Source organism: Coenobita brevimanus, chromosome 73 (assembly GCF_032717465.1).
Source record: "Coenobita brevimanus isolate Jiangsu-jjx chromosome 73, ASM3271746v2, whole genome shotgun sequence".
NCBI classification, from domain to species: domain Eukaryota; kingdom Metazoa; phylum Arthropoda; class Malacostraca; order Decapoda; family Coenobitidae; genus Coenobita; species Coenobita brevimanus.
Window position 1 is genome coordinate 34,708,540 of NC_137026.1, and position 19,383 is coordinate 34,727,922.

The following is a 19,383-nucleotide window of genomic DNA, read 5'->3' on the forward strand; positions in this document are numbered from 1 at the left end:
ATGAAATAGATACCCGCTGCACGTGTCATTGCTATTTAAAGCTGATTGATTGATAAGATTTATTGTTGTGAAGGTAGGCTGACTGTACTGACATCCCTTTTCAATTAATTAATGTTATTAAATACCATTTGACCAGCCAATCGAAAAACAAAGCATCTTAAAACGACTCTACTGCTTAACGACCTTCCCCACTTCTCTTATGCAGCACGAGAAAGTAGCCTAAGGTGTAATAAACAAAATACAGTTAGGAAAAGGTGAGAATACAGGCTCCTTTGACTCCCTAGGCATAGAACGGTCGTTTGGCGTTCCGATGAGAGGGTTAAAGGTGAAAGTATTAACCGCATGACTCAGGTGAATAAACGTGTGGCGTTAAATAAGTTAGAAGTTTCTCTAGAAGGTTAAAACACACACATAAATGAGCTAAGCGATCTTCGTTATGTTTCTTATAAACAAGGTTGAACTACTACAGATTTTTGAATTACAGCTGCTGATTACCCCTGTCAATTTGGGGCTTTTCAACTATTACAACTAAGTATGAGAGGACCGTTAAGATAGCACGGATAACGGCAAAAAACGAGAAAAAAATAATAATCAACTAGGAAAGTAGGTGCTGAAACTGTCCCTTTTTCTGTGAAGGTGATGACGTCAAGACAACACAGGATCGATATTCAAAAAAAGACTGTTTACATCATTTAGTTTCCCATGTCAGTAAATAAATCAGAAATTAGTTTGTGTTGTATTTTTTGAAGCATTTATTCACTCCGATTTGAGTTTAAATGTTCGATGCCCTTAATAACAGGATACACAAATTATATACAACTGAAGCTTAAGAAATTTTATGAATACTTATCCTGAGCATCACGTGGGAGTGGAAATGTACCAGGATGTGATTTGTGATTTCCGTTCCCTTACAATTTCAGAGGGATGGTAACGCCTCTTTCCTGGCGAATGGAAATGCCTGAAATCTTCCTGGTTCTAATATGGCGGAAAAGTTAGCATGGCCAGAACGGGCCTAAACCTACCTGAACAGACATGAATGGACTTAACTAATCTGACTGGGCCCTTCTGGATGAAACTGGCGTGGATAAACCTTATGATACCGTATATTACTGAAGGGACAGTTAAACGCCAGCCCTGGTCCACCCGTCACTCAGCTGAATTTGATTCTCCCAACTTTGCCGCCAACAATAGCCTCCCGAATTAATAATAAAAACAATCACTTAAAAACATAAACAAAAGGGGGTCGTGTTGTCGCACTGAATACGATATCAGGAGCATTCGATGGCATGATTAACATAATGGCATCCTTTATAAACTACCCGACAATGCATATACAATATTACATAATACACAACTGGGCCAATTCATATGACTGAGCCTAAATAGATGTAAATGACCTGATATATATATATATATATTTTTTTTTTAACCTAAATGGGCTTCAATGGATCTGAAAGGACACGAACTGACCTTCCTCAGTGGATGGGCTTATAACTGGACCTAAAGAACCCAAGACCTGAGACATTTAATTGTGGTAAACTCTGACAATATTATGCTGCAAAGAGAAGTCCTGAAGGGTTAAAAATATCTCTTTCACTTTGATGCTAGTAGTTGTTGTACTCAACTTGTACCTTTACTGAAAACATCTGCATACTCATAAGCTTGACACTGACAACCACATAAATTTGAACTAATTCACTCTTCCTACCAATCCTCTTTGGCTCAACTTAGGAGTTACCTCTCATCATCTAAGGGATAAAGTCAGTAGTCACTAATTTTCTGAATGACTGAAACCTAAACTATTTCAGATATTCTCTCCAAATATTTAATTTGGCCTAGAAGTGGCCTCTCACCAAACCTAAACTATTCTCTCACCAAATATTTAATTTAGCTTAGAAGTGGCCTCTGACCACCTATGGGTTAATATTCATTTGTCTGGCTGTTTATCTGCAGCCAAATAGCTTAATCCAAAAAGGGATGACCACAAACAAATCACCTCATGTCATTCTGCCTTCTGCCATCAGGCTGGCCTTTCTTCTCACATATACTATTTTACCCTCTTCAAAATGTTGGGAATCAAGCTATGTAACTTGTCCACTACATTAAATGATGGATGACCTTTGTCCCTTGCTGGCATTATGATCAAACCACCTCCTGTTCCTGTTGGAGATAAAACCTATGTAAGGCCATCACTCCAATTCAGGCATTCCAACCCCTAATCTACATGTCTATAGCCAGATGCTTTAATCCCATAAGGGGTGGTCACAAACAAATCCCTACAGCATTGTCCCATCCTCTGCCATTTAGCTGCCCTCCCTCTAAATCAAACATCATTCTCATATACCGTACTGTACAACCTCCCAAATCTGAACATCCACTTTTGAAAAACCTGGACATTTCAAAAAAATTTCTTGTGCAATAGGAAGGTGTTGATATCATCTATCCTCACACAATCAATGCATATTTGAAGATAAAAAGATTATTAGTGCACAAGTATAACAGATGATATACTACTAATACAAGGTACTTCACTGCACTGACACTTCATGGTATTGTACAGTACTGTATGCAGTTTTTTAAAACATGATTTTCCCATAGTTATCACAGTGATTCTGCTTTTCAAAACATTTCTTTTTTCACAAAGCCTGTTGGCCAAGTGTTTTGGATTTGAGAGTTTGTACTCCACTCCATCTTTCCCTCTCATCCTCAGTCTCCCCAGTAAACAATCAATATGAAAATAACTGAAGTCTTGTGATACACTTACATTTATTCAATATTATACACAAATATTTAGGAAAATACATAAAATAATGTCTTATGCATATGACATAAAATAACTTTTGGACAAACTTTGTGACCAATTACTGTATGGCAAAACTGTACACATAATAAATTTCAGACAGATTCATAAACGTAGCTAGCACTCTAGTGGGTTGTATTCTGGTGGGTATACGAGGCCTTCTGGTATTTCTTCCTTCAACTCTTATGTGAGATGGTGTTTTACTGTTTTGCTACCATTAGACACATTCAGCTTGGGACAGACTTCAAACTGGGTATTAGATTAACCTATTTAATGTAATTCTGTAGCTATTACTAATGACAAATACAAGTGTAAAATGGCATGTGAGAGGTGGAAGGCAATTTTTCTATAATTTACTGTGAAAAAAAAAAAAAAAAAAATCAGACCACTTGTAATGCACAATTACTGTACAAGAATATATTTTTAAAACATACAGAACTCTCAAATCACCAATGAAAAGGTTCAAGCAATATTAACAGGCAATTTTTCTTTGATACACTATTAACAAGATGGTGATAAAAGATGACATACAGTACAAGATATTAATATGCTATATGCCGAAATAAACCATCAAGGAAGAGGTATCAGGGAGACTCATAAGCCCACAGGAATACCAGCCTAAGGGTCACATGAGCAAGCGGTGAGAGGGGTGGCGATGCAGCACAGGGAGCGTTTGTACAAAATATCCCAAAGCTGCTGATGACGATTCTATGGCCTATGCGTTACCCAGATTTAAGTAGTCCCTTTGGTATGGTAATGCCTCTACTGTATATATATTCTTCCTACCCTCAGGCAATTTTTTCAGCTTAAGACAGGTTTTATGAGCTTAGAGGAACCTTCAGTACTATGGCAATCAACTAAAACACAAGTAAATAAAAAGTTAGAAAATGGCATTCCTTCTCAATTGATTTTTATACTGTTCAGAAGATTTCTTTTAGAGAAGGAATTAGATACATCTTTCCTTTCACTACCTTGGCATTCACCAACGCTGAATAAAATGTTTGGAAGTAGAAAGAACAAAATCCAGACATTCCCATACCAAAGGGGAACCATATTACAGTACCCCTGGATGTGTAGGGGCCAAGGCTAGGCTACCACAGTCCAGGATATTTAAGAGTAGATGACCAGCCTACTTCCCTGGTGGATTTATATACTGAAATGATCTCAGGTCATCCCTTGGAAATCACACCTCCCACTGGGGCGTCCTAATCACAAGACCATCATCTGCCCGTACGTGAGGAGGTACTAATAATAATCATCATGATAATAATAATAATAACAATAATAATAATCATAATATAAAAAAGCTAGTGGAGAGCATTGGGTGAGGCCTTTGAAGCATATGGAGGTCAGTCTGCGTAGAAACTATAAGCAATAGGCTTGCACAAAACTTAACTGCTTTTATTTATGTATTATTTGCATTGGGCTGAACGTGTGTGAGCTTGTTCTTACCCCTCTCGAGTGCTTTTCATAATAATCACTGACTGTCTGAGCCCAGGGATATCTTTTTCATTTTATTCTTACCAGCTGATAATTATACTCAGCCTAGGACAGAGAGTTTTTGAACTAGCAGGATTAGATAAAGCATTAGTTAACCCCTACAATACAAGAGGCCTTTTGCAAGTTGAATTAAATCATCCAGTGGCAGCAAGAAAAATATTTAAAAGACATCACTCAGACTCATGAAGTTAATCACATGCAACGACAGTAGAGTGGGTCCTCATTATGTCAGGGATGCGTTCCAAAATATCATAACTTTTTCCATGCAACTGGTACTGGAAAACTGAAGGAAATTGGGGTAGAGAGAATTTTAATAGTCCAAACCAAGGTGATGTCTTTCTTATTCTTTCTGCAACCAAGCAATTTTATTCAACTATCGAAAGGCCTGTTATGTCAAAGGGGTTTGTCAATGCTATATTTAACTCCTCTAGCTGAAAACACCCATTATAAGCTAAGCAAAATTATCAGAAGATGGCAAAAATGAAATTAAATGATATTCCCAGGCTCAATAGATTATGCAACATTTCTGCAATTTACTGAAAACCTAATAACAAAAAAAGAAAGAAAAAAATGACATATACTGAAGACTTACTGTACTCCACGCACGCTTGAATTTGTCTGAAATGCTGCTGTGTGAAAGTACAGGTAGTTATTATGTCAAGTAGATGCTTTATCTTAACAATCATTACGCAGTTATAACCTTCAACTGAGCAGTGATGTGCCAGGGAAATGGTCTGTAGCCTTTTCACTGTCAGTGCGGTTCATTTAAGCTCAATCCTATTTGTTAGCCTCTTCAGTCCTGTATGTTCTAGTCTCTTCATGCTATTTCCTGACAGTTTTACATCCACTAAGGCTATACAGTATTTTGTAGCGAAAGAGTTAATGAATAATACTTATAACCCCTCCAACTCAAAACATCTATCCTCAGGTGATTAAAACTGTATGGTGGCAACAACACCAAGACCAAAAATACATCACTGGATTAAAGGGGTTAAATAAATTGATGGGGAAATATCTGACCATGAAAAGACTAAAGGCCAATAGATCTACTGGCAGTGGCCTCACACACACACTTCAGCTACTGTATTGTCATGTTTGTTGACACTGCTACGGCCAAGTCACACAAGCTTTTTTTTCAAGGCAGTTCTATTTCTGTGGTAATCTCCTGGCAATTGTCATTTGGGAATTCACAGTTGCATGTAATTCCAAAACAGTTACTGCCAAGACAAGAAAGAGATGTTACATGAAGAAAGTGCTTGTGTGACATGGCCCTTTTTGAACTTCACACAAACTATCAGCAGCAACAGTCCTCTCACCTCTGCCACTTTCCTATCTGTGGACTTTGAAAATCAGTCTCTTCAATACAGAGCAACTGACACTGATGGGTTTATTTGGCTACAGATAGGTCAAGTGGCATCTGATTTACCAGACTGATTATTTGAAGTCCATGGAAAGAGCAGGAAAGGTGACACAACTTTTGCTGCTGATAGTACAGTCAATAAAAAAGTATCAACCACCCCAACATGCACAACAATTAAAAAAATAATAATAATAATAAATACAAAAATACTCTTAGTGTTCTGGTCCCAGGCTCATCTAGGCATTAACCTGATGAACTGCGGGAAACCAACCACTTTAGCTATGCACTCACAAGATCTCTAACTGAGGTTATGTTAAAGGCTGTCTGAAGTGTGAGAGTGAGGTGTATGAGGTTAATAGGTGTGTTGTGGTGCGAACTGTGAATTACTGTGATAGCAAAATGGCTTGTTTGTAAGTTGTATTTTGTGTCAGCAGAGTGAATTATGTGTGAGCTGTGTTTTGTGTTGGCAGAGTGAAATATATGTGTGTTGGAGTATGTGTTGGCAGAGTGGACTGTTTGTAAGTTGTATTTTGTGTTGGCAGTGTGCATTGTCCTGAAAGCTGTATTTTGTGTTGGCAGAGTGAATTATTTGTGAGCTGTATTTTATGGTGGCCTTTATCACTCACTTTCCATTTAACTGACCACAGGGCAGTCGATACTGATTTAACTGACTGTACATCACTTTTCTGCCAAATCTAACCTTCTCCTACATACAGTACTTGCTATAAAAAGACTAGTAATAGTTAACATAAGCATGACAATATCCCTCCCTGTTACCTGTACTTCAGCTGTTTACATCCTAGTCGTTCGTAAGTAAGTCTTCAATTTCCTCCTTAACGTGTGACATCATCAAGTATATACAAGTTATCTCAAAAATAAGCACAATACTTCACACTTCACCCATTCACCTTCATTACATTTGTCTCCATTGATACCACCACAATTAACCCATTCTATTGGAGTGATGTCCTTTTTACCTTATTCTTCTCATCAGATTTTTATCCAACTTAAGAACAGCCTCTCATACTGAAGGGGTTATCTAAGGCTATATCTAATCCCTCCAGTTTCAAAGTCTATCGTAAGTTAAGTCAATCATCTATACTTATGTCACCTTAACTTGGCTCTGATTTTGTTCCCTTTACTGCTTATTTCATGTTGCTGAAGGCAGGATATGATAATGCTCTCTGTATCCTTGCTATAGCACTTTTTTGTGACTAGCAGCATATTCTAGTGCTAGTCTACACATACACTTCAGTATTCAAGATTGAAAGAGAGCAATTTTAGGCCAAGTTAGAGCAAAATGAGTATAGCAGTCGTAAAATAAAATAAAGAAAGACATTTCCGAGCTCAGTGGGTTAATATATGTGATAAACATTTGCCTAACACCTTGCAAAATATTATAGTGTGGATGGATTACTGCAAGGAACGACACTAAGAGAAGCAGAGTAAGTGAGATAGTGAGAGAAAGAGAGAGAAAGAGAGTGAGTGAGAAGTTCAGGACAACATTTTTCCCCAGTGAGGAATGTTCATGGACACAGCTTCACCTTTAAGTAATAATAATGAATACTTAACCCTTTCAATCCAATTATGTAATTTTCCATTTCATTCATGTTGCCACCAGATGATTTTAATTAACTTAGGTGAGACCATTAGTCCTGAAGGGATTGATAAATTTTATATCTAACTCCTTCAGTGGTCACTCTCAAGCTAAAAGCAAGCTTCTGGTTCTACTATCATCATCATCCATCACCCAGACCTATTTTTCCACCTAAGGATGGGGTATGATGATGATGATGATAAAAAAATAATACAGTAATAATAATAATAATAATAATAATAATAATAATGAAATATTTCTCTGGATTGAAAGAGTTAAGTACATTTTACATATTTCTAATGCTTAAGTGTTTTCCAAGTTTGATTGATGTTTCTGCAACGTTCATTTGTGAGAGATGAAAATATGTAGACAGCATGTGCAAAATAAAAACCCTACATTATCACATCTTTAGAACCTTTTTAAGTATAGATTACCAACAACAAAGACCACTGTGCTTCCTTATTATGAGGCTATAGTCCATCCATTTTAACCTGGCGAGGACTTTTCTCTGATTGTAGCTCATTCTCCATACTTCGATATCAAAACAAGATGATACTATGGCTCTACATCCTTCCCACAGTATTTCTTCCTGACTAGCATCATATACCAGTGTTAATCTCTTGTTATGGCTCTGCATTCAAGATCGAGTGATGGCAATTTTAGGCCAAGTTAAAGCAGACAGAGTACAGACACTTCTAGACACCCATTGCTTCCCATATACTCACACTGGGCAGGTCACAAGTATGGTCATGGAGGAGTTACTGAAAAGAGGAAATGATTAGGAAATGAGGTAGTAGTAGTAGCAGTAGTTGCAACACCAGGTTCGTCGGAAAAGTGAACCCACAGGACTGCATGCTTTAAATGACCTTCTGCAGTCCACCATCATCCTTTGTGATGGGAAGAGAATTGAGGGACTTGGGCTGAGAAGCTGACTGGTTATATCATTGCCACCACATGAAGGCACCCCTCTCCAGCACCATGACAATGAGGTAGAGGAAAAAAATCATGACACTGAGGTAGTGAATTACGATAGGAAAAACAGAAGGAAATAATTATGACAGTGAGGTAGTGAACTAATATGGGGAAAATTTAAGGCTTGAGGTAGGTATAATGAAATGATGTACTGTATTCAAAATATTAATGGAGGTAGAATATTCAATACCATGTAAACAAACAGCCCTCTCGTAAAATCTAAGAGGTGTTTTGCTTGTGGGGTATTCTAAATTAAATAACCTTTAGGTAGGATTTGTTTTTAGTTCAAGATTTAGGGTTAAAAGATTAAAAACAATTATTTCTAATGTTAAACTAACTTTTTAATGAATTACATGTATATTTAAGTAAATGCGTGTTAATTCATTAGTAATTTATATACTGTAATATAACGTTATGTAAAACAACATTAAATGAAGAGTATTTTGAGAGAGAGAGAGAGAGAGAAATATGTATGACTATGAAATGTAAATGAGATAACAGCTTAAATGTCATCTAAGAAGGAGTAATAAGCCTAGAAATAAACAAAATATGACAGTAATGAATTTCAGAAGTATACTGTATACCAAAAAATACTATTGACCAAAGGATGAAGATAAAGTAATATGGGGAAGGAAAAAAAATGATAAGAAAAAGAATTTAAAAAAAATACAAGAAAAATGTAAGAAGAAATCAGAAAAAAATAAAAGAACACACTAGAAGGAAATTTGCACAAAAACAACCAACTTGTGACCCCCAAAGCAAGAGGGAATTCATACACGATTCTTCTTCCTTTTGGACATTTCCCCTACAAACACAGAATCACCATCCTCTCCACAATTACATATACAGTTAGGAAAGAGGCTGGACATGTGCAAACACTTTGGTTAACATCGCTACAAACTACATACAAAAGACCTGGCCACATATCGCTTGCAGTCAAAACACTCGGCTAAAATGCTCGCCAACAATACAGTCACAGTCAGGACATTCAAAATAGTCAATGTCACGATCCATGGTCAAAGCACATGTGGTCAAAACAGTCAAAGTGCTCATGGTCATTCACAGTCAATCAAAACACTCATTCAGAAAGCTTGTACACTTTTTCACTCATACATCCACTCTTATACCCTAGATGCAGTGCAATAGAATATAGTTGGTGATGCTCTGTGATGTGAGGTGTGGCATTGTATGGTTCAAACACAGCACTGAGAATGTTGAATGATTCTGGACCCAGGCTGCATTCACTCTACATTCACCCATCTTTATGCAGCAACACAAATTAGGACATACTAAAAGTAATTCCTCCAGCCTGACAGTTCTTTTATACAGTAATTCATTCTTGCAGACATCACACTTCTGTTCACCTTTAGAGACTCTCATAATAGTGAGCAGGTTAAAGAAGGCTACATCTAAACCCCTCCATTTTGATAAGTCTCCCCTAAGTTGAATTAAATTGTCTCCAGGTCACAAAAACTATATATAACTGATGTCACTGTGCTGAAGGAATAAAAAAATAACACCATCAAGAATATGCAATCACTCTAAATAAACAGCAGTCAACTGAAACACACACTCACAACTGTACCCATATGCACACCCAAACCCACACACACTATCAGCTTTCCAGAGTTACTGTATTATTTTATATATAAACTGTATATATATTCCTTTGTGGCTGTAAACATACTTTGTGAACTGACATCAAAATTGGAGACACAGGATACGGGTTGCATCTTCATCAGTACAATGACAGTTTCTCTATTATATTTTTCCTACCTTCAGATGATTTGTTTATATACTGTATTTACTTATTTATTTATTAAGTTTAGGAGAGGCTTTGAGCAAGAAGAGAAAGATTAAGCCTTCACTAATCTCTTCACAATAAGAGGTCCTTCTAGACTGAAACAAAATCATCTGGAGGTAGCACGAATAAAATGAAAGCGACGCCATCATTATGAAAGGATTAATAAACATACAACAAAGGCCAACTTAACAACATCTCAATGGAAACTCAGCAAAATACAGACCTGAGGGAACTTACTCGAACCCTCACATATAAATGTACTGTAAGATCTGTCAATAAAACCAAGTAAGTCATATTACAATGGCTTCGGAGGTTCTGTAGTAAGTCTTCCCTTGCGATTTATTTAGTATACTGCACCTTAATATTCTCAAGAGCATTAGTGTCAATTAATTTTGTCTATAATGGCTTCAACATGATTGCACACATTGGCATTGGTGACAAAATTGCAGCTCTCCATTCTGCTCAATCTCTACCAGACCCTCTATTCAGTCCCTTATTTCTTCATCATTCATTGCCAGACGCCATGTATCCCAGATGGGGTGGGCTAGGGCTTAGAGTTAATTGTTTTACAGGGAGGGGCACTAATCCTCCACCAACCCCACTTGACACGTAGGGATGCCAACAGCATCTGGTGTTCCCAGGCGGTCACCCATCCAAGTACTAACCAGACCCAACGTTGCTTATTTCTTAATGATACAAATTATGCTGATATTAGAGAGATTTTAATAATACAGAAATCATCATCATCATCCTGACCCTTATTCCCACCTAGAAGTAGGATACAGTGCAAGAACAATCATGAAAGTGGGTGAACCACAAGCCCAACCACCTGCAGTGACTTAACCCACAGAACTATGTGTTATGGTCTAAAGTGACCCTGTATAATGAACAAAAATCCTCCCTTCCACCTTTTTTTATGGGGTAACTTAATCAAGAGGTTCAATATGCTATTTTAAAGCTCTAGTTATAAAGACAGAAATATAAACATCTCTAACTTGGCCTTTTTCATATTTCTCAACAACTATTAGTAACATACAAAAGAATAAAATGGTGCAATTGAAAAATAAATTGGTGGGGAAGAAGTGCAAGAAAGCCTCCCATGTCACAGAAAGTACAGCTTAACAAACTTACCTAAATAACTAGACTGTGCTGACTTTTGTGCTTTAAAGTCACTGAAATAAATCATGACTGAATGGCAAAATGGTATTTCCTGTTTTAAACCCTTCAATGACTTGTTTTATATTCCATTCTTGCTACCACCAGGCAATTATATTTAGTTATGAGATTACTGTATTTTAAAAGCTATAAGGGTTAGACACAATTTTCATGTCAGACTGACTATGCTAAATGAAAAGGTTAGATGGTCTTCATGTTAGAACAGACTAGGGCCTGGAAGGGTTAAATATGGATCTTCACTGGTCCCTTCACGACCATGGGGTTTTCTTTGTTGAATAAACCCGTCTAGCAGTGACAAGAATAAAATACAGAAGGCGGCTTTGTAATATGGCGGGCATGTGGTACTGTACTTTTGGTTACATAATATTAGTGACACTTGTAATTTAGAGAAAGGTAAACCACTTCACAAAGACACAGATTTAGAACAGATTTCACAATGCAACTTATGATCATTTTCCTCTTGGAATTTTTTCAAAATGAACAGGATACATGGAAAATACTCTACTGTCCCTACTTGTCCTTCCTGAGAGAAAAATCTTCCTTATGTCAAGGAATTGATTCTAAGTAAGTGAATCAAATCAAGGACTTATATTCACAAAGACATGATCAATGTCCTGTCAAAGTTAATATTTCTTCTTCCAGGGCAGACAAGCAAATGAGAGTGTAGAAACTTTCCATGTCTACTGCTCTTTCTGGTAAACAAATCTCTTATAATAGATAACTAATTAAAGTTTCTTTTTCCATGAAGGACAAGCACAGTGCAAAAACTTCAAACATTTCTTGTTCTTCCAAAAAAATAAATCACATCTATGACAACTACCAAAGATTCTTTTTTCCAGGAAAGACATGCAAAGGAGGATGCAGAAGATTCGTACTGTCCTTTGTTCTTCCCATTATACATTAAAAAAAAAAATTTGAGTGTAAATCTGTTTGTGCATTGACGTTATGGTTAGTATACGAGAACCTGCGTTGAAATGTAAACACCAGGGACAAATGGTGAACAAACACAGGTGACTTAGTTTAGCCTTTCAGACCAAGAACATCATTTTCATTCCATCCTTGCTATCCCCACACAGCTATTCAGTTTAGAGATTTTTCACACAGGATATTGGCTATTTATTATCCCCTTCCCTACTATGGTTTTCTCCTGTGCGGTAGTAGTAAGAATAAATGTCATCAGCTTCATGGTACTTATTACATTACATTCTTGCTATTTCTAGACAATTATATTTAGTTGTGGAGAGACTTTTTGAGATGGAAGGGCTACATGCAGTCTTAATTAACCCCTTCACTACATGGTGGACTCTTCTCTATGTGGGAGAGAAAGAGAGAGAGAGAGAGAATTATCGGCCAGAACAAAATTAAAATGATGTCCCTGGGCTGAAAGACTTAAGTAATTACCGACATAATTAAGTTCACAAATTTGTTTTTAAGATCATAATTTTTTGCATTAAGTTTCTACAATTGGTATAAAAACTAGAATTACCCATTAGAGAAGGAACTTGAATACCCAGCTCCTACAGCATTAGAAAACCTACAAGTACACTGATTTACCAATATACAATTATTATTATTTTTTCTTTATTATAATGTTGGGATACACAATTATTTATTTATTTTTTTTTTTAGTTTTTACTTTTCAAAAACCATTAATCTATCTATTGCCAGACATCTTAATTATGTAAGGGGTGGCCACAAACAAATTGTCTCCACGTTGCCCTGTCTCACTAAAGATAATTACAATACAAACTCTCAAATCCAAAGTGCCTGGGTCCAAAAGCCTTTATGGAGAGTGGAATATTTTGAAAAGTAGAATTAAAATTATAACAATAAGAAAATCGTTAAAAAAAACAAAACAAAACAGCCAACAGTACCATGAGCAGTGAATGCAATGAAGTACCTTGTATTAATAGTAAATTATCTGCTGCTAAACTTGTCTACAAATAAACTTCATCTTACACAATCTTCATCTTCAAATATATATTGACTGTGCAAGGACAGACGATACCAACACCCATCCATTGCACAGTAAAATATTTTGGAAAGTGGAAGTCCTTAAAAATGAGATGTTTTGGATTGGAAAGTTGTATTATAATCTTCAAAAATTTACATATGTTTGAGACACTTTGGCCTGTATTCTTGTCGATTAAGGAAGCCTCCCTAACACCTCTTCCTAAGCTATTTATTTTGGTTCTTCAGTGTTATCTAAATCATTCTAATATCACCAAACTCTGCAGAAATAAAGTACAAAACAATATCAACCAGTCATATTAAAAAGTAAATTGCTAAGGAGGAGGTGTTATGGAGCTTCCTTACCTGTGGAGAATATGAGGCTTATGACAAGAAATCAGAAGTCCTAATGGTTACTGAAAGGCCTAGGGTAAAGTATGCAACCTTGGATGTATGTTAAGTGATGTATGAGGCTTTTAACACCTCTTCCTTTGGGATTTATTTTTCACTTTACATTTTAACATTCTCCAGATGATTTATTATGCTTAGAAGAGGCTCTTCAAACAAGAGTAGTTAAATGCAGCTTTCACAACAAAAGGGCTCTTAAAAAAAAAAAAAAAAGCCATACAAAACGCAACTTACAATGAGTACTTCTGGTGTGATCCTGAACATCACAAAAATGTAATTATGGTTTTGGGATTGGATGTACTGTGCATATAACTCTTTCAATACAATGACATTTCTTATATTCTTGCTACTAACAGATGATTTCTACTCTAATGACAGGACATGTACCTCATATGGAGTGTATATATGCTGTTCTGTATACATATATGCCTCTCACATCGAAGGGATTAATGAAGGCTATATATAAAGCGTGGCCAGCAAAAGTTCTCCACTAGAACCCACCTGATGTTCTTTTATGCTTTGTGGGGATGGCTCAGTCTGCTGATGTGGGCATGGATGTGGCAGCTGGAGTAATAAATGAATAAATGATACAGGTCAGACACTGCTAATGCTGGCTAAACCATCTCCACAACACACAAGAAAGCACCTAGCGGAGTGACAAGGAACGTTATACATATGCCACCCTGTATGACTCTTCCAGTCTGAAAAGTCTCTCCTAACCTGAATAAAATCATCAAAAGAAAACAAGAATAAAATACTTCCTATACTTAATCTGAATAAAGTAAGTCATCTGCCATACACTACACAAACATCAGCGCTAAGGTAGAAAATGTGCCTTAGAGATAAGTATGTCTTTCATTTGATTCTGAGAGATGGTTAACCCCTTCAGTACAATGGCCACTTCTGTACCTTATTCTTGCTACTACTAGACTATTTTATTCATCTGAGGGAGAATTTTGGGGCTGGAGGGGCTAAAGACATCACTGTTCCATTTATCCCTATACGGGTTTTCCCATAACATGAATATAATGATCTTGAAGTAGCAGGGATGAATTAAAATAAGATGTCACTGTATTGGATGGGTTAAAAGGTTAAGCAGAATGGATGGATTAGGATAAAGATGATCTGGTACAGAGACAAGATGTACCCAGGGATGTAGCCTTGTTTGTTTAGGAGGCTTCCCAGCACTTATTCCTTGCCAACTTATTTTTACACATGACACCTTAATATTCTCAGTAAAAATGGTTACATCCAATTCCTTATTATCCTCTGAGGACTCATGGAGTGCCTGGGACATGTGGGTGCCTGAGGTTTGGCTACAATAGTCCAGAATATTTCAGTCAGAGGAGACTACCCTACGTCCCTAGCAGCATACAACATGACAAAAATCTCAGCCACCTCTTGGATCCAAACTACAGTGCATTAATGTAAGGCTTCCAATGCTTCAAAAATGCATTACTTATATCAAAATTAGAGTATATAAACATCATTCAAAAGAATATTAAAGTGTAACATCTGTCTAAAAAATCATAAAAGAGGTGATAGACCACCTCCCAAGCCCACAAGACTACAACACTCGGATATGATTTATTTTACAGCTAAAAATGTGATGCAAGATAAGTGAAACAAAGGAATACACACTTCATCACTGGCAACCTAGCTTAGAGTCATTATGCAATGCTGTACCGCAACAGCCAATTTTTCTGTGCTTTATTGTAGACCTAAAGGGAAAAAAATCAAGTAAAAACAGTAACATAATCATAACTTTGTGCTATTATGCAGTAGTTCTAAAAATATAATTCTGTGCTTTCCGACTTAACTTCCAAACACCAAGACTCTCACTTCCTATTCACCATCATTATTGTAACAGAAAATCCCCGTACAGTAAAAAACAGAGTGGGTAAATCCCTCCTTGATGCGGAGAAAAATAATCATCATGGATTTATATGCTTGCTTCCTTTACCACAATGTATTATTTATTTATTTACTTATTTTATGATGATGATGCTTTATTTATTTACTTACTTATTTCCTACTCCCAGAAGGTTACATTTAGCTTAGGGGTAAACTCTTGAAACCATCATATTCAGAATCACTCACCATATTCACCATTTCACATTTCTATGGACACAGGTTACACTGATTAGCAAGGTAGTTTATCATACCATTTACCACATTCACCATCTCACATCTTCATAATTACAGGTTACTGATTTGCAAGACAGTTTACATTATATTTTTTACAAGTTCACAACACCTGTTTTGCACTAATGGCTTTTTTTTTCACTGTCTTAGGAGGCTCTTGCACCTCGTCCTTACCAGTTTACATTTAGTCCTCAACTATCACCTTATTTTCATTCTTATTTGCTATTAAATCCATAGTAACTTAAAGGAAAATTGCCTGTTACAGATTCATTACCATCTATAAAGTTGCTATGCCAATTTCCACTCTGCTGCACAAAACCATATAGAGGCACCAATTTCCACTATACTGTGTCAAACCATCAGAGGGCAACAAAAAGTAGCTGAAAGTATGATGATGGTACTGAAAGGGTAAGGCAACAGTAGAGAATTTCCAACTTAATGCTCATCTGAACCTGAACCAGGTGGACAATAGACTAAATATGTCCCTTTTTCTTCAGTCCACCATCCTCCTTTCATGGGATAGGGAGGGAATTACGAAACATATGAATAACCAGACAGTCCCACCACTTAGCTATACTGGAGCCACCACATGATGGTATCCCGCCTCACCACTGAAAGGGACAGGGTGTAATATCCAATATATAATCAATCCTCATTTTAAGATAGGGATACAGGGATGTGTTCAAATACATGAAAACTTTTCCATACAACTAGTAATGTAAAATTGGGAAAACTGGCTACACAGCTTTGTAAATATTAATGGAACTTTAATTAGCTTTTTTCTGCACTTTACCATGGATTTAGTAGCAACGACAGAAAGCCAAAAAGGCAATTATTTAACACAGATTTACTATACTGAAAATTAGGGAAACACACTTAGCTTTATAGGTAGCAACAGAAGTTTAGTATACAATCTTCCTGTAATTTACTTGGGCTTAATTAAAAAAAAAAAAAAAAAAATCAAAATAAGCACCATTTAGCACGGATTTACCATACAACAAACTGGGGGAAGGAACTTGAACCCACCAAACCTAGGACTGTCTTTTTATTCTTGCCATTTCCTGATGCTCTTATTCAGCTTGGGACAGACTTTTCAAACTGGAGGGGTTAAATACAGCCATAACAAATTCCTTCAGTATGATAAGCCTTATGTTAAATAATAATATCTGGGAGTAGCAAGAATAAAAACAAAGGACATCACCTGCATTAAAGGAGTTAATATTTTTTTTTTTCTGTAATTCACTGCGGATTTAACAACGGAACATCAAAATACGCAACCCAAAGGTTTCGATTACAAGGGCTGTAAAGAATCTACATGCGCTGAGGTAGCTTTGCCTCTCAAGATGGTAGTGAAAGTCTGGGTCTGCCTCACTCACCAGCCAAACCACATCATCATCATCATCATCCTCACACAACGCACTGGTATACGGGAACTTGGCACTTGGATCCACACAGAATCTCTACGCTGCACACAGGTGAGAGAAAACGCTGATGCCAATATACTAATTAAAGCAAAGAAAGGGAACTAAACACAGTCCTCTTTATAAGCCATGGATGCAGTACAAAATATTAAAGGTTATTCTGTACAACTGGTTCTGTAAATCAGGGAGATGCTAAAGAGAGACAGAGAGAGAGAGAGAGAGAGAGAGAGAGAAAAAAAAACGGAGTGGGGGGGGATAGGAAGTACAGCATAATGGTTAAGCTCTAAAATACAGTATCACAATTTTTTGCAAACTACTGAGAATTAGAGAAAACTGGCAAAGTCTTATTGAGTAAAAAGATACTGGATCATGACTTTTTGCAGACAACTGAGGCTGTAAATTGGGGGAACTTGCAAATCAACATTATAGGTATTGGAAGTAATATTGTAGTACAGTAGTATACTGTTAAACAATTACCACTTTCCCATACAAGTAGTACTAAAAAATTGGGGAAAACCACAAAATTAGCTTTACAAGTACCAATGAAATTTTAATAAGAAATTTGTTAATAATTACAGTACTGTAATTATAAAAACGTCAAAATTGGTGACTTATAACAAGGACTTACTGTTTATTAGATGTATAAAAAAACTAATCACAGGTATTTCAAAGATGACTGGTAAAATTTATAATAAAACCAGCACAGCTACTGACTACCATGTATCATTCCCCAGATGAGGGCTGATGCGTCATAATAAGCGACTGTAACAAACCAAGGAACAGAAGAGCTACAGTCAGTCCTCACTTAAAATCTACAAAGAATGGAGGCAAAATGGCACTTTAAATCAAACATCTTTAACTGAGACATGGTTCTTGCTCGTGATGAAGTCTGCATCAACATCGAATGCTAGCCAATGAAGGCAGTTGTGGGAGGAACTCTACATCACTATACTGTAACCCAAAGAAAGTCTCATCCACATCCAGCAGGGCCAGTTGCATGAATTAGAATGATGCAAAACTCCCTCCGGCAACCATTTACATCATCAAGTACTGGGTGTCGATGCCGCACAGGAAGCTAAAACCACAAAGAATCACCCATCTCTAGCTTTAAAAGACTCTTTAATGAATCACTAGCTGCTTTAAGTGAAAAATGGTGTTTTCACTATCAATGTGAAATAACTTTAAGTGAAACAACTTTAAATGAGGACTAACTGTATTGTTTCTTTATTAATATTGTCCTAAAAAAAATAAGAGAAAAAAATAATTTAAAAAGGGGTGAAAAAAATACCTGTACTGTGGTGAATACTTTCGTTGTCACAGGGTAGAGATCCATGACAGGCCACTCTCCTCCTAGCTCACACAAGCTTTGATTGTGCTCTGTTGATGAAGCTACTATAGTCGCTTTGTTTTCACCTGACGGAACTGGGACACGGCTTGAGTACTAAGCCGTGGTTGCTTCAAATTTGATAAGCCTTAGTTATGAGGTAGGAATGAGTCTCCTTGCTTGTTAGAGTTCATTTACTTTAACTTGGCCCAGAATTTTTCTCCTTTTGCTGCTTATTTCACACAGCCCAGTGGCAGAAAAAGACAATCCTACAGCCCTACATCCTTTCCACATCACTTCTTCATGATTAACGTCCTATGCTAGTGTTCATCTTTTGCTGAAAGTCACCAGTGAAGATGGAGGGATGGCAATTTTAGGCCAAGTTAGAGTATAAACAGTATAGTCAAGTCAACCCTCCAATCTGACTACACTTGGCCATCAACTGAGCTGAAAGTGATTAGCAATCTTCGTCAGGTTAGAACAAACGCACTATAGAATCTATGACATACACTAAAATCTATCAAGTATTGTCCTGTAATCAGGATACATTTCATATACAGCAAGTGTACAAATTAGAGAGACAGAGGAGAGAAAGAAAAGTGGAGAGAGGAAAAAAGCACAGTTGGTATAGGGCTGAAGCAATAACATGAAGCACAATAGGCATTTTCATCTGTATAGAGAGCTGGGTGTGTATTCTTGTTGGGATATGAGGCTTTCCAGCACATCTTGCTTAGGGATTTACCTGCATACTACACCTTGCTATTCTCTCATATTATTCAATTTGCATATTAAACCAGATTGAGTTCTTGTATGTTACAGTAATGACTTTTTAATATCAATCATCAACATCATCATCATCATTACCGCTACTCCCATTTTACCTTATAAAAACAGTGGCATAGGGGTCAGGGGAAACAATATCAATT